Source organism: Triticum dicoccoides, chromosome 1B, assembly GCF_002162155.2.
Source record: "Triticum dicoccoides isolate Atlit2015 ecotype Zavitan chromosome 1B, WEW_v2.0, whole genome shotgun sequence".
Taxonomy (NCBI): Eukaryota; Viridiplantae; Streptophyta; class Magnoliopsida; order Poales; family Poaceae; genus Triticum; species Triticum dicoccoides.
The window spans coordinates 40,304,848-40,320,727 of record NC_041381.1 but is presented as its reverse complement, the minus strand read 5'-3'; the positions used below and the strand labels follow the sequence as shown (position 1 = coordinate 40,320,727).

The 15,880-nt window shown below is 45.2% G+C and overlaps 1 pseudogene; it reads right to left on the bottom strand.

Moving 5' to 3' along the window:
* Window positions 1-6,664: 6,664 nt before the first annotated feature.
* On the bottom strand, window positions 6,665-11,606 carry LOC119300611 (annotated as a pseudogene).
* Window positions 11,607-15,880: the final 4,274 nt, after the last annotated feature.

Below are 15,880 nucleotides of genomic sequence, written 5' to 3'. Positions count from 1 at the left end.
ATCCCGATTATTTTCGTGTCGTTTACACGGAACATAATTCATATTTTTCTTATGAGGATTAACATTTGTACTTTCTCCTTCAAGGGTTAATTGAGCTTTAGACCATTGATACCAATTGAACTCTTCCTCGCGTAAGAGCCATGCCTCTTTTGCAGATAACATCCCTGTCTCCATGATTTTATCGAGGTTGTCAATATAATGGTCGAGAGCCGTTGTTTTTCTCTTTTGTATATCCCTCTTTTGTTCTTCGCTCATCCACTTAGGAATTGTCGTATTGTGAGAATACTGGTCGAGAGCCATTGTTTTTCTTTTGTATATATCCCTCTTGTGTGCTTCGCTTATCCATCTAGGCTTAACAAGATGAGAGAAGTGAGGTTGACCACGAATGCTTGTATATGTATGATGTGACTACATCGGATAGACGCAGAGGCAGAGGACGTACGACTCATGTCTTGTGGCTTGGTAAGACCTACCAAAAGTTTATGGGCTCATTAGAATGCAAATGGCTGTCCGTTAGGGCATTTTCTGGCCCTATTTAATTCAACTAAATAAACAAGACTTTTAGAAATCACATCACTTTTGGAAAATTGGATCATATGGTTGAAGGAGGGTCAGAAGGTGCCCGAAGGGTAACAGATTTGCATCCCTAGGTCTCATCAAGGAGCTTTGCTGGGTAGGGGTTTCTTCGATCACATCATCCCGATCGAGCGGTGCCAAGGTCAGTAAGACAATTGTCGCGTCACTAAAAAAACAGTGTGAGATTTGCTATTTAGGCCTACCGACAAATAAAGCTAGCGTATCCTTTACTTATCTCCTCACCTTCTACCTTGGAACATAAAAAGAAAGAGCATGATTCTCACAAGCATTAGCAAGGAATAGTGGAGCATGGTGAATCTAAGGATAAACATCTACATCAAATTTGTGTACAAAAACAAAAGAAACACCTACCTTGAAAAACTTGACAGAAAAATTATCTTACCACAAATGAAGCGAATCAGCGTGAGAGTCATGTATATGTGTGGAATGATGTTACCAAAATTGAAGCAAAACAACAGAATTTTCACGAGGTTATCAAGATTTGCTAGAGAATGAAAGTATAGGTGATGCAAAATCAAGTATTCAGATGCTAAAACAAATCATATATAATGCTGGATGTAACACTTGGAGTTGAGAAGAGGCACACACACACACATTCTACTTGAGGTGATACTGTTAAACATAGCACCTATGCGGCATGTTAGTTGGGATATAGAGATATAGCTAGGAGGTAGTTTGTATGAGATATATCTCCTCTCTTTTCTTCTCCCTCAAGTTGTATCTTGATTCTCTCTTATCTCCTGTAACTGCACGCATGTAAGCCATCGAGGGTTTGGCTCCCCTGCTATATAACGCGAACACGTCGCCCCCAACAGGGCAAGACGTTTCACCGCTCGCACATGGTAATCAGAGCCCCTCTTCTCCAACTCATCTAGCTACCAAAAACCATTTGTGCCAAAGCCACCATATCTTCCTCCTCCGGCGCTTCCCTCCCGGCCAATCTCAATGGCCAGGTCACCGAGAAGCTATCCCGCACGAACTACGTGCTGTGGCGCACGCAGATGATCCCCCAACTGCGCGGCGCCGGGGTCTTCGGCTACGTCGATGGCACCCAGCCGGAGCCGGCGAAGCTGCTCGTCACCACCGACAAGGAAGGCAAGCACACTTCAACGCCCAACCCTCTCCACCCAATCTGGGTCCGGGAGGACCAGCAGGTCCTTGGCTACCTGCTGAGCAACCTCACAAAGGAGGTGCTCCTCACGGTGACCACGGTCACCACCGCGGGTGCGCTCTGGGCGACGCTCGCCGGCATGTACTCGTCACAATCAGTAAGTCGCATCAACAATATTCGGACCTCTCTCATCAATGCGCAGAAGGGCAACCTCTCCGTCGCCTCCTACTTTGCCAACATGCGTGGCTACGCCGACGAGCTGGCCGCGGCGGGCAAGGCGATCCTCGACGACGAGCTCATCTCCTACATCATCCACGGCCTCGACGCTGACTACCAGCCTCTGATCTCTGCTCTGGACGCTCGTGTGACCCCTGTCACCCTCGATGAGCTGTTCACTATGCTGTCCAATTTTGATCAGAGGATGGTGCACTTCCACGTGTCCAGTGGCGGCGGCTTCAAATCCTCCGCGAACTCAGCCTCTCGCGATCGTGGTGGCTCCTCTTGCTGCGGCGGCTTCTCCCGTGGCAGGGGGAGGTCCAGTGGAGGCAGAAACGGTGGCAGCTCCAACTCCCGCAACGACGGGCGTGTCTCCTCCAACAACCGCACTCGCCGCGGCGGCGGCAACCCTCGCGCACGCCCTGATGCTCCTCGCTGCCAGATATGTGGCAAGTTGGGGCACACAGCAAAAGATTGCTGGTACCGCTATGAAGAGGATGACGACTCCTCTCAAGATGATGACAAGGTGGCGGCGGCTGCAGATGGCTCCTATGGCATCGACACCAACTGGTATGTCAACAGTGGCGCCACCAATCACATCACCAACGAGCTCGAGAAGGTGACCATGAAGGAGAAATACCACGGCAAGGACCAAATCCACATGGCTAGTGGTGAAGGTATGAAGATCAGTCACCTTGGTCATTCAAGTTTTAGTACCCCTTCTCGTAAAATCCATCTTAGAATTTTTTTGCATGTTCCTAATGCCGACAAAAGTCTCCTCTCTGTCCATAGAATTGCTCTTGCTAATCATGTCTTCCTTGAGTTTCACCCTTACTTCTTTTTGATCAAGGATCAGGTGACGAGGAGAATTCTCTATCGAGGTAGATGCGTTCGTGGACTCTACCCGTTGATTCCGGAGCTTAGGAGACTGAATAAACAAGCTTGTGGTGCTATCAAGCTTTTATCCACACGATGGCATGATCGTTTAGGACATGCTTCTTTCTCTTTAGTTGAAAAATTACTTAGGAAGAATAAACTCCCGTTTGTTGGTGAGCGTAATATTGAAACTATTTGTGATTCCTGTCAACGAGCTAAGAGTCATCAGCCACCCTATCCTATATCCACTAGTGTGTCTACCAAACCATTGCAATTAATTTTTTCAGATGTGTGGGGTCCTGCCCCCAACTCAGTAGGTAGACATACTTACTACGTGAGCTTTATTGATGACTACAGTAAATTCTCCTGGATTTATCTTCTTAAGAAAAGATCCGATGTTTTTCAAGTCTTTAAGAACTTTCAAGCACTCGTTGAATGCCAATTTGACAGCAAGATACTTGCTGTCCAATCAGACTGGGGCGGAGAGTATGAGAAATTAGACAACTCTTGGAATCTCTCATCATGTGTCATGCCCCCACGCTCACCAGCAAAACGGCTCTGCTGAACGCAAGCACAGACACATTGTTGAGGTCGGCCTAGCTCTCTTAGCTGGCGCCTCCATGACTTTAAAATTCTGGGATGAAGCTTTTCTCACTGCTGTCCACATCATTAACATGCTTCCTAGTCGTGTTATCAATAATGAAACTCCAGTAGAACGGCTACTCCACACCAAACCTGACTACACGTCTCTACGTGTTTTTGGGTGTGCATGTTGGCCTAATCTTCGTCCATACAATCAACGCAAACTTATGTTTCGATCAAAGCAATGTGTATTTCTTGGGTATAGTGCCCAACACAAAGGTGTCAAGTGCCTAGATGTGTCCACGGGACGAGTTTACATCTCCCGTGATGTTGTTTTTGACGAAACAAAGTTTCCTTTCGCTAATCTTCATCCCAACGCCGGTGCCTTACTTCGCAAAGAAATTCTACTTCTACCCTCTTCTCTCACCGGCCTTGATCATGGGGGAATTACTTGTGATGATTCAATGTTGACTGACTTTTCTAATGGTGCACCCGAGCTCTCTTGTGACGTTGCAGGAACAATCAGCGAAGAAAATCATGAAGAAAATGGCCCCCAAGTGTCATATTGGCTGTGTCCAGATTTGGGGAACAAATCCCCCTTGGGATCAGCGCCAAATCAGCTGCAGTCCAGCAAATCCGCGCCGGGATCTGTGCTGGCAGACGTGCCAGGCCGGCCTGTGACGGAATCTTCCACGCGTGTGGACCAGCCCCCGGCTGGTGGCTCCCCCGATGCCACGCGGCGGCGGCCCAGTGGAGAGGGCGGCGCGCGATTCCCCGACCAACTGCACTGCTACCAGCGGGGGGCCCAGGTGTGGCCGACCGACGCGAGGGCCCAGGCGCGGCCGACCGGTGCGGGTGCGGGTTCCAGTGCCGACCCGACCAGCCAGGAGGCCGCGGGCTTCGGTGTTGATCCTCGTGGCCCCGCGCAATCATTGGCCCATGATGAGCCTGCTGGGGTGGCAGGAGGAGCGCCAGGATCTTCTGCGGTTGCTCCAACTTCACCATCACGTGCTGAAGCCACAAAAGATCCGGCGCGGGTGTCAGCTGAATCCGCCTCGGGATCGCCTGTACTAGGGACTCCTGTGCATGCCTCCGGATCTTCTGCGCCGGCTGATTCCGTAGTACAGTCTAGGCGGCTCACGCGGCTACAAAAAGGTGTAACTCAACCCATTAGTTACAAAAATCAAAGCAAATATGGCCTTGTTTGTTCTACAGATGAACATGTCGAACCAAGAACTTTGGATGAGGCACTTGGCGATGATAAGTGGAGAAAAGCAATGATGGAAGAATATGTGGCACTGAAGAAAAATGAAACATGGCATTTAGTTCCCCCACAGAAAGGTAAAAATCTTATAGATTGCAAGTGGGTGTTCAGAGTTAAAAGGAAATCTGATGGAACTATTGATAGATACAAGGCTAGGCTTGTTGCTAAAGGTTTTAAGCAAAGATATGGTATTGACTATGAGGATACATTTAGTCCCGTTGTAAAAGCTGCTACCATTCGCCTTGTTCTGTCTATTGTTGTGTCCAGAGGCTGGAGTCTCAGACAGCTAGATGTACAGAACGTGTTTCTTCATGGTGTTCTGGAAGAAGAGGTGTATATGAAACAATCTTCTGGGTTTGATAGCAAGTCTAATCCCTCGTTTGTTTGCAAACTTGATAAAGCACTCTATGGCTTGAAGCAGGCTCCAAGGGCATGGTACTCCCGTCTCAGTCACAAGATGCAATCACTTGGTTTTGTTCCTTCCAAGTCAGATACCTCACTGTTTATTTACAATAAGCTCAATACATGCATCTTTGTTCTCATCTATGTTGATGATATTATTGTTACAAGTTCATCTAGTGAGGCCATTGCATCATTGTTGAAGGATTTAAGTGCAGAATTTGCTCTCAAGGATCTTGGAGATTTGCATTTTTTTTCCTTGGGATTGAGGTGAAGAAACACAAGGATGGACTTCATCTCTCTCAAGAGAAGTATGCAACCGATTTGGTAAGAAAGGCAGGCTTGCAAGGTGTAAACCCTCTTTCACTCCATTATCTAGCTCAGAAAAGCTATCTCTCTCAGAAGGGCAACTCTTGACTCAACAAGATGGTATCAAGTAAAGGAGTTTGGTAGGTGCGTTACAGTACTTGACTTTAACTAGGCCTGATATCTCGTTTGCTGTCAACAAGGTATGTCAGTTTCTGCATGCTCCCACCACTGTTCATTGGACTGCTGCAAAACGTATTGTCAGATATGTCAAACATACTTTGAGCATTGGTCTTAACTTCGGCAAGTCATCCTCAACTCTTGTTAGTGCTTTCTCTGATTCTGATTGGGCAGGCTGTCTGGATGACAGACGCTCCACTGGTGGATTTGCCATATTTTTTGGACCAAACTTGATTTCATGGTGTGCAAGAAAACAAGCCACAGTGTCTAGGTCCAGCACAGAGGCAGAGTACAAGGCATTAGCAAATGCTACAGCTGACATCATATGGGTTCAATCAATACTAAAGGAACTTGGTATTCGAAGTTCTCAAACCCCATGTTTGTGGTGTGATAATTTTGGTGCCACCTACTTATCTGCAAATCCAGTTTTTCATGCCAGGACAAAGCACATAGAGATTGACTTTCATTTTGTCAGAGAAAGAGTTGCACGGAAACAGCTTGATATTCGGTTCATTCACTCCAGAGATCAAGTTGCAAATGGGTTTACCAAAGCCTTGCCTATCCGAAGCTTTGAAGAGTTTAAATATAATCTCAACCTCATGAAGTTGTGATTAAGGGGGGTGTTAAACATAGCACCTATGCGGCATGTTAGTTGGGATATAGAGATATAGCTAGGAGGTAGTTTGTATGAGATATATCTCCTCTCTTTTCTTCTCCCTCAAGTTGTATCTTGATTCTCTCTTATCTCCTGTAACCGCACGCATGTAAGCCATCGAGGGTTTGGCTCCCCTGCTATATAACGCGAACACGTCGCCCCAACAGGGCAAGACGTTTCACCGCTCGCACAGATACAACTGTGATGTGACAGGTGCTCCACAACTAATACTCTTTGATGCAGCCACATAACGCATCAGACTAACTATGATGAGCATATTACACGTGATGACCAGCTAAGAAAAATATAGAGCTAACATCAACAAGGACGATGAACAGTGTCCCGTGAAAAAAGGAGCAAAAACGGTGCCAGATTTTTAGAAAGTAAAGTATCAACAATTTGCAAATTCATGGTAGCAGCTTATCTCATTTATCAGTGCAAAAAAAAAAAACACTCATTCGCAAATAGTACGTGCAGGCATTGGCAATGCATAGTAGCATGATCTTCTGCCAAACATTTCACTCCAGCAATAACCAATTCAATTCACCATCCACTGCTGCCACGCTTCCATATAGAACAGGATGTGAGCTTCACAAAACTCGAAATAAATAGCCACTAGCCAGAAACACGTTTTCCTGTAAGCTGCTGCTGCTACTATCCATGGATTACATCAAAATAGAAGGTGCCATAATTCGAAGTTTAGCCCTTTTGTCTGCGAATGCAAAAGAAAAAAAGAGCTTGAGATTCAGTGTGAGCTTCTCTCTGCAGTGGGTCACTTCAGTTCCATCGCCTGCCTGCATGAATCAGTTCATCACAACATTTTAAAAGAAGGATCAAATTCTACTAATACATTTTAAAAGAAAGCTCAAAATCTATACAACACCTAAAATTACTCGAGAAAGAACAAGATGAAAGGTGAATCCCTTACCAGAATAATTTCTCAACGTCTTTGTTTCCTGGGTTCAACTCTAAAGCACGCGAGAGTGCTTCATAAGCTCCACCATATGCCTAAGGCACACGCACAGCAGAATCAGATAACAGATACGAAAGATGCAATGAAATTGTCAGTTTGAACTCCATCTCTGAGTGCACCTTCATGAACATTAGAGCTGCTCCTTGCCGATAGTGCGCCTTTGCCCAGTTCGGGCAAATTATCTTGCATTCAGTTGCATCATCATAAGCCCTTTGTCCATCACCCATGCGAAGCCAGCAGAGGCTCCTGTTTGATAACAACTTAGCATCGAAGTTATCCATCTTCAGTGCCTGCAATAAACAAAACAGTGAAAAAATAGCTGTTGGCACACTCAAGAAATGCTGCTCAGTTTAGACCCAAGAGTGTGTCATTTGTTCCATAAGTACAGGTGAATATGTTGATAAATGGTCAATATTTCTCCATTGCCAAGGTGTGAGCTAATGTTAATGATAAACCAACCAAATCAATGCTAATGATAAATTAACTAAATTGTTATGGAGTAACACACGTTTCATGACTATAAACCTATACCTCCAGTGGTATACAGAAAAATAGACCAAGGATGTACCTGTGTGTAGAGCACTGATGCATTTACATAATTTTGCTTCTTAAATGCTTCATCCGCTTGGAGTTTCAGCTCGGACATCCTCTTTTTCACAAAATTGTCATCCTGGGAAATTCATAAGAGCTTAAGTCTGGTGCGTGAGGGAGAAACAGCCCTCTAGCAAGATATCAAGGTGAAGTGAACAAATACAAGAAACAGTTCTAGTTAATTCAAGATCTCACAATCCCACTTGCAACACTGATAGGAAATGAAGTAAGAGAGCTATTTAAATAAAATGAATTGGTCAACCTGTTATTTTGAAACAAAATCAGAATTAACGGATTACCATTTGAGCAAAGCAGGTTATCAAACAAAGCATCATCAAAATAAAATGAATTTTCAGGAACAGAGTTAGACAACAATGCAAATGCAATAAAACACATGCAGATTCGACGAGTTTCCTATATGAATTTTTTATGTATGAAGTTTTGGTTAAACATCGAGTTGACACCAATACTGTTCAGAGTTAGCATGAACAAAATAGTCGTAAGTGCGCAAGAATTATGCTAGTGACATACCTCAAATTGCTTGATTTCCATCTTCACATGACTAATGATTCCATCAACGCTCCAATTTGCCACAGTTGAAACAGGAGAGGTGAAAGGAAAGAGAATCTCAATGTCTTCCCGTGTACCATACTCAACAGCCAACTCTATTGGCAACCTACCAAACTGTAGAGAAACACGGAAAGCTTTACAAAAGCAATATTCAACATTAAGAAATAAGCTATGTTTTAGACATGATCAATGCAAACCGTATTGAATTATTGATGGACTACCCTCATATTAGGTCAATGTAATGGTAGTATCGCATCTATACCTACCTGACCAAATTAAGGACACGGCACAAAGGGGGAAAGGTGAAACGATAACAAGCTTATACAAATATGGCAACTTAGCACAGCATTTTATTTTTTGTTTGCAGATAGCATCACGTAGGCCTATTTACAGCATAACTCTTACGTTTGTTGCATACCAATACAGGACAGGTCTACGTAAACTATAAAGCCAAGCCAGAGACAAGAATATGTGACAAAAAGAGCATTCTCACCCTGTCCAAAACATTTGGGTTTGCACCAGCTTCCAACAAGCACTTAATAGCTTCAGTTAAGCCCTTTTCTCCAGCCGTCAGCAAAGGATCATAGTGAGGAAAAATACCGCTCACATTAGCTCCACCCTGTCAGAAAAAGGCGTAGAAGAAAGTCAATCATACAATTGTGTGGTCGTTGATACAAAGATAACTAATCAAACGTCAGTTTTATAGAAATCCTACATTCCTACTGCAATATAAATAGGGATACTGTACCTGAATCAATAGCTTCACACAGGACACGAAAGATTTGTCTAATGCCATGTTTAAAGGTCCAAGTATACGAGTAACAATGTTGGGCTGGAAAAAAAAAAGAACTTCATTTTCATGCCGGAATAAGCAATTCTAAGAGAAAAATGGAGTTTGTATGGAAAGGAGATGAGCTTCTTTGTGAGATTACAACTTATATAGTGATATATCCCTTTGCTTCAACTGATTTTTCAGAGTTGTTGTGTGGGTTATTGAAACCACCATGTCTGGTTTGGCTCACACATTAAAGCTACGAGAAAGGCTTGCTTGGTTGTTTTTTAAAGGTTGCCAATATTTGCCACACTTTTTCCTAACATATCTAAGGTTACATGATGAAAATGAATGTTAAACTTTGCAAACCTAAGAATCCTACCACACTATTTCTGAGTCAGTGACACAAGCAACCCAAGTTGCAGGTGGTGACTAACTAAAACTTTTGGCATGGCATGGTTAGTCACCAACCAAAAAGACCCTACAGGTGAGAACAATTGGGGAAAGTAGCAAAACCCAGAAAAGGGAAGAATTTGGAGTTAAAGACAACATATCAACAAAGAGTTTCAATAGTACATCTGACTTGTGCTCCAAAAGGATCTTGACAATACTAGGAAATCCTCTAAGAGTAGCATCCATGAGTGGTGTCCCAAGCTCTGACATAGCATGGACATTAGCTCCCCTCGCAACTCGCAAGAAGAAACTTCACTATTTCATAGTACCCTGAAGAGAAGAAAGAAAAAGGTCATAACAGTATTACCAGTACATGAACAAAATTGTTTTTGCGCAAAAAAGTTTCAATAACTAGTGGGGGAATGATTTTTGTTGGTTCACATTTCTCTGAATATGAATACCATAATCAGTTAACATAAGAAGACAGTAACATGCTCAATACGTATCTGAGAACCGAAAATTAGGAATCACTTTGCAGAGAAATGTGAACCAACAAAAATCATTCCCCCACTATCAGTTCCTAATTTTCTGCTCTCTGATACGTCACTCGTACTCTTGATCCTCTAAAGGTTCTTCTCTGTCAGGAACAAAAGGTACATCTATGTCTTGCGGAAGCACTTTAGAGTGCCTAGAAGCTAAACAATCTGCGTCTTCTTTTCTCTCACCTAGAGCACTCTTATTTGAATACATACGAAGAAACTCCGTGAAAGCCAGCTATCACTCCTATGAGACGGCTAACTCATAATTAAGATTGATCACATATAAGATCAGGCTACTTTTAATTTATGGCAACAAGAAAATTGTTTATATTAGGCTATCTTAGCTCTTGGTAAAGTAAACCGGTTTTATCACCCTTGTAGGTCCAGCACAAAAACAGTTTTGAGAAAGGAAAAGCTCAAGCATAAAACAAGGGAGCAAGGAAACAGTAAAAGACTGTGAGAATGAAACCAAGGCATATTCAGCCCAACAAGTGAAGTTCCATTTCATACCATGAACTACAGCCATATGAAGAAGGGTGATTTTTCCACGTCGCTGATGCAGATCAGCGCCATGATCCAGAAGGTACCTGACAGCGGGAAGGTGGCCATACATGATGGCATGCGACACGGGCGTAAACTCTAGCATTAAGACACACAATCCATTTGAATCAGTTCATAATCAGGTCATAAAAACTACATATGCTTTAGGATCGGGAAAGGCGTGCACGAATTACCCTGAGCGGTGTCAGGCATGTCGGCATCCATCTTGACCTCCTCGACAAGATACCGGTAGATCGGCAGCTTGCCGCCGCCGCCCGCGGCGTGTAGCGCGTTCATGCCCATGTAGGTGGTGTTGGCCACCGTCGTCCGGATCCCACGCCCCTGCAGGTCCAGCTCCTTTGCAATCTCTGAATTTCACACCAAAAAAGGGGGACACTTTCAGTCAGGAATCGTGACAAGAACCCAGTACTGCAGTAGATATATAGCGCAATCAGAATCAGTATAGTGCAATTTTAGTTACGAACCATGGAGCCGTGATTTAAGTACTACTATATATACTATGCTGCTGTGCTGCGTGGTTCTTCAGGAGTTGGTCAGAAACCCCCGATTTAATTGCAAGGAGAAGACCCACAATCAGTAGCAACCCGACCTAAATCACAAGCTGAATCGACATCCTGGAGCCGTAATCCGCGGCAAGAACGGAAGCGGAGCACAGACGGCGGCGAAACCCTAAGGCCGCGGCCAGATCTAGCGAGCAAATCGACACAGGACGCCGGAGAGGGAGGGAGAGGGGTTGGGGAACTTGATTAAGATGCGGCCCTTACTCTTGATCTCGCGGACGTCGCCGTTGTGGGCGGCTTCGAGGAACCTGGCCTCCGGCGGCCACCGGTCGCGCTCTGCACAGGCAAGTGGAACGAACGATGAGACGGCGTGGCGGAGGGAGCCGTACAACTGAACTGAGGGTGTTTGCCGGTTACCTTCGCCGTGGAGGACCTCGTACAGGCGAGGCAGCGGCCATTCCCGCATCCCCATCCTCCTCCCTCTCCCTTTTTCCTCGCCGGCGGTGGGGGTGGCGGTGGCGGTGGAGGAGGGGAGCTTGTGGAGTGGGTGGACTCGGGTGGGGAATAAAAAGGGCGGGAGAGAGAAAGAGAGCAGGTGGAAGACGCAATGGGATGCCGACACGTGCCCAAACACGGGCCGTACGATCTGACACTCCTGCCAGGGGAAGCACGTCGCACGGCGGCCTCTTCCTTTTTTGCTTCGAGTTTTGAAATTTGAATTCAAACTTCACAATCTTCCTCTTCGACGGCGATTAGAGCAAATCTAGCGAGTCGACATATTGACACCCCATATGGATATGGTAAAAGGCCCTTGTCGGGTCACTGGCTAAGACTTCGGTCGACCGCGTGCGCTATGGGATTGAAACAACATCCTATATATGGACATAGCCGAAACTCCGCACACGTCATGCTTCAGTTGTTCCACGCCTCGTCCCGAGTTGTAGGAAGACGATGAGGGAGGGGCAGCGCTGCATGGAAGCTGCCCCCCGCGATGCTGCAGAGAAGATGAGGGGGGAGGGGCGATTGGGGGCAACGCTACAAGGGGAGCCTCGATGTTGCCGATTGCTATGAGTTAGCACTGGAGACAGTGACTTATGTCGGCAGCCATGTGGATTGTGGCGACTGGCGGTAACCAGATGTGGCTACAGCCCTTGATACGGAGTAGCTACAGCATGGCGGCCGGGGAGCTGCGATGGGGGGGGGGGCATGCTACAACTGTTAATGGTAGAAGCTACATCCGGTGACGAGGGGGGTTGCAACCATGACGGTCGAGAGCTGTGACAGAGACGGTTCCCTGTGCTACAACCATTGATGGCAGAAGTTACATCTAACGTATGCATAAGCTAGGACCAGGGCCTACAGAAGTTGCAACTGGCGAGACGACGACTGCGATCAGAGGCTGGAAAGCTGCAACTGGCGAGGCGACGACTGCGACCGGAGGCTGGAAAGCTGCAACTGACACCCCTGGAAGCTACAACCAGCACGTGCAAAAGCTGCAATTGACGAGCTAACAACTACGACCGGCGGCTTGAAAAGCTTCAACCCCATGGGTGGGGAAAGCTGTAAGCTGGTGCCGTGAACATGGTCGCCTCCCCCTTTGTCTCCTCAACGAGTAAATTGCCCAAAATCACTAGATTTCGTGCTAGGGTACTCCAAAACCACCAACTTTGCCAAAAATAACAAAAAACCACCACTTCTGTGGCAAGTGAATAACAGAAAGCATTAAATGCGTTGTGACCCGCGGCTAGCTGGGAATCTGACATGCCTGGCCCGACGGTTGGGACCACGTGGCCAGGGCTAACGGCCGAGGCTAGACGGCGTTTCCACCGCTCATTAACTCTATTGCCTCGTGCGCGGCAAGGCATTTCAACTGCCCGTTCATTCTCTCCTCTGCTCATTACCCTCTCGCGCGCGCACCTACCGCCGCCGCCGCACCGCTGACGGGAGGGAGACATGGTGTCTTGGTCTGATGGTTCTGACTCGCCCTCATCGTCTGACGATGATTGTGTGACCCAGGTAAGCTTCTGCTCATGTGCATCTAGGGTTAGGGTTTTAGGCAGAAAGGGGAATTTATGTTCCCTATAGAACACTAGTAGAAAAAGGGCCATTTGTCCCAGTTCGTAAGGCCCATCTGTCCCGGTTGTGGATCCGGGACTAAAGGGTCGTCACTAAAGCCCTAGGCCTTTAGTCCCGGTTCTTACATGAACCAGGACAGATGGGCCTCCACGTGTCCGCTGCGGCGAGCCCAGGCAGGAGGACCTTTGGTCCCAGTTGGTGGCACCAACCGGGACCAAAAGGCATCCAGGCATCAGCAGCTGGCATGAGCTAAGGTTTTTGTTTTTTTAAGGGGGTGGTTTAGGGGTTTTGGGGGTTAATTTAGGTTGTTAGCTAGCTAATAGATAGAAGTGTTCTCTCTTACCTCCGTGCTTGGTTTACCAATGCTACTGCTATGCCTAAACATGGCTTAGATTGAAGTGAAGGCAACATGTGGTGCATGTTGAAAGTAATACTAATCCTAACTTGATTAAGTTTGGATTGTACTACTTTCGGCATGCACCACATGCATGTTGCCTTCACTTCAATCCAATCCATGTTCATTTCACCCACTGATATATAATAACTCTTCATGCTCACACCATGCATCATCATAATAACAAGTCCTACTAATCATCATCATACAACTTCTACTCGTTATTAATAACAAGTCATACGATCATCATCCTCATAGTCATCGAACCAATCCTACTTAATTATTCTTAGCACATGATCATCAGTATTAGGTAGGACCTAAATACCCTCTTTAAGGTAAAATAGCATAAAACAATATAGACCCTGACTCTCCATTATGGAGAATGGAGATCATCATGTCTCCAATTCTTGCGCTTCGCTTCCTTTCGCTTCCAAGAACCTCCTTACGACTATCCATACATTCTTTTCCATTCTTTGATTGTCATGTCTCCACTTCTTTTAGAAATCTGATATGGACAGTGGAGATTCGTAGGATGACCTGGCTGTATGTTTAAAACATCAAGGCGACCATGCTGATACATCAGATGAGGCACACAATCATTCGGAATTATCTGTTGAAAAACATAGTAGTAACTTCGTAGTTAGCAATGATGTACTAGTTTTAGAAGTATGCAAAAGATGCACGGATGTCGTAATAGTAAAAAATCTTACCAGGGTATCTCCATGGTAGTTACCGTAGTTCAACACGTGCACTAGTGGCATGTATTGACCATAATGTTGAGGAGTTCGATTGTAGATATTGTAATTCTCAAGATCAGTACAAAATGCGATCAGATGATTTCTCTCCTGATAAGTTAATTCAGAGCCATCGGTGTAGTGAGTTTTGTCTACCATCTTCCGCACATTCTTTGAAGAATGAAAATAAGTTGTCAATGGAAATAAGTTGTCAACTATTTTGAAATAAACAATATAAATTACTTAATAACTATGTTTGAGAAGCTCACATAGGGGAAGAATTGGAAGCGTATCAACAAGGACCCAAATGTCCAAATTGTCTTCGGCGGTGTCAGGATCACCAAGATCCATGGTGATAAGCATACCCTCATAAAAACCATACATCTCGCAAAGTGCTTCCCAATTCTTGCAACCAAAATGGGTTACGCTCTTAGAATTGTACAGATTTACTTCAAAATCCATACCATGATGGGTCCTTAGGTGAATTTTCTTTGTTTCCATACTTTCATGGTCTTCAAAACCCATCCTCTCCAAGACATAGTGTCTTGCATAGCATGGGATAAGCTAGTCGAATTGTAAAAGATGAAAAGTACATGTTGAAATAGTTGAAGTCATGCTTAATTACAAAAAAACACTTGTCGTCATTGTGTACCGTTTCAACATCGAAGGTCTCCTCGAGCTTAATGTTGAAGCACCGATCATCGTCTAGCTGAAGGAACCTGTCGCACATACCTCGGTCGTCGTGGCACCAGTCGCACTCCCTCGGGCGGTTTTCATCGTCCGAGTACGACATTTCCTATGTTCACAATTCAAATATTAAACTTGTACAATTAAATATATGTACTAAAAACCTAAATTAGATCATTATTATTCATCACGGGTTGACTATCAGTCTGTCGAGTTTTTTCTTGAAAACTCTCAGCTCACGTGGTGTACATATTCAACCGTCGGTGATGGTAGCTCCTCCTTTCATTCCCGAGTGCATTACACCAAATTGTCTAGCACACAGAAATGAAGGAGAAGCTACCCCCATGACAACAGTCGGGATTTTTTGTCCTCTCATATATATATGGTGGAGACTCTCCCTCACTGATTTCTCTCTGACATTTGCGACCATCGGTGATGGTAGCTCCTCCTTTAGTTCCCGAGTGCATTAGACCGAATTGTCTAGCACACGGGGACGAAGGAGAAGCTACCCCCATGACAACAGTCGGTATTCTCCGTCCTCTCATATATGGTGGAGACTCGATGGACTTAAAGTCAACCCGAAATATCGTTTAATTATCTTTCTAAAAAAGGACATATCGAGCGCCTGAAATTTGCCGGCAAGGAAATATACATGTTTTTATCTACTTCATATGAGCATTCAAACTTGATGGCCATTACATTTCAATGGTTGGAAATATGAGAAAAAAACATTTCAAAATATCTTATAGGACTCATATTTACATGGAGATTTGGCTAGTCTCACCTCGAGGTCGGAGGGGTGTCGGTGACGGGGACGACGGCGGGGATGATGGAGGGGGCTCCTAGATTTCTGCAAAAACAAAAACGCTATGAGCTATTAACTAATCAAATGCATATGCCTTGC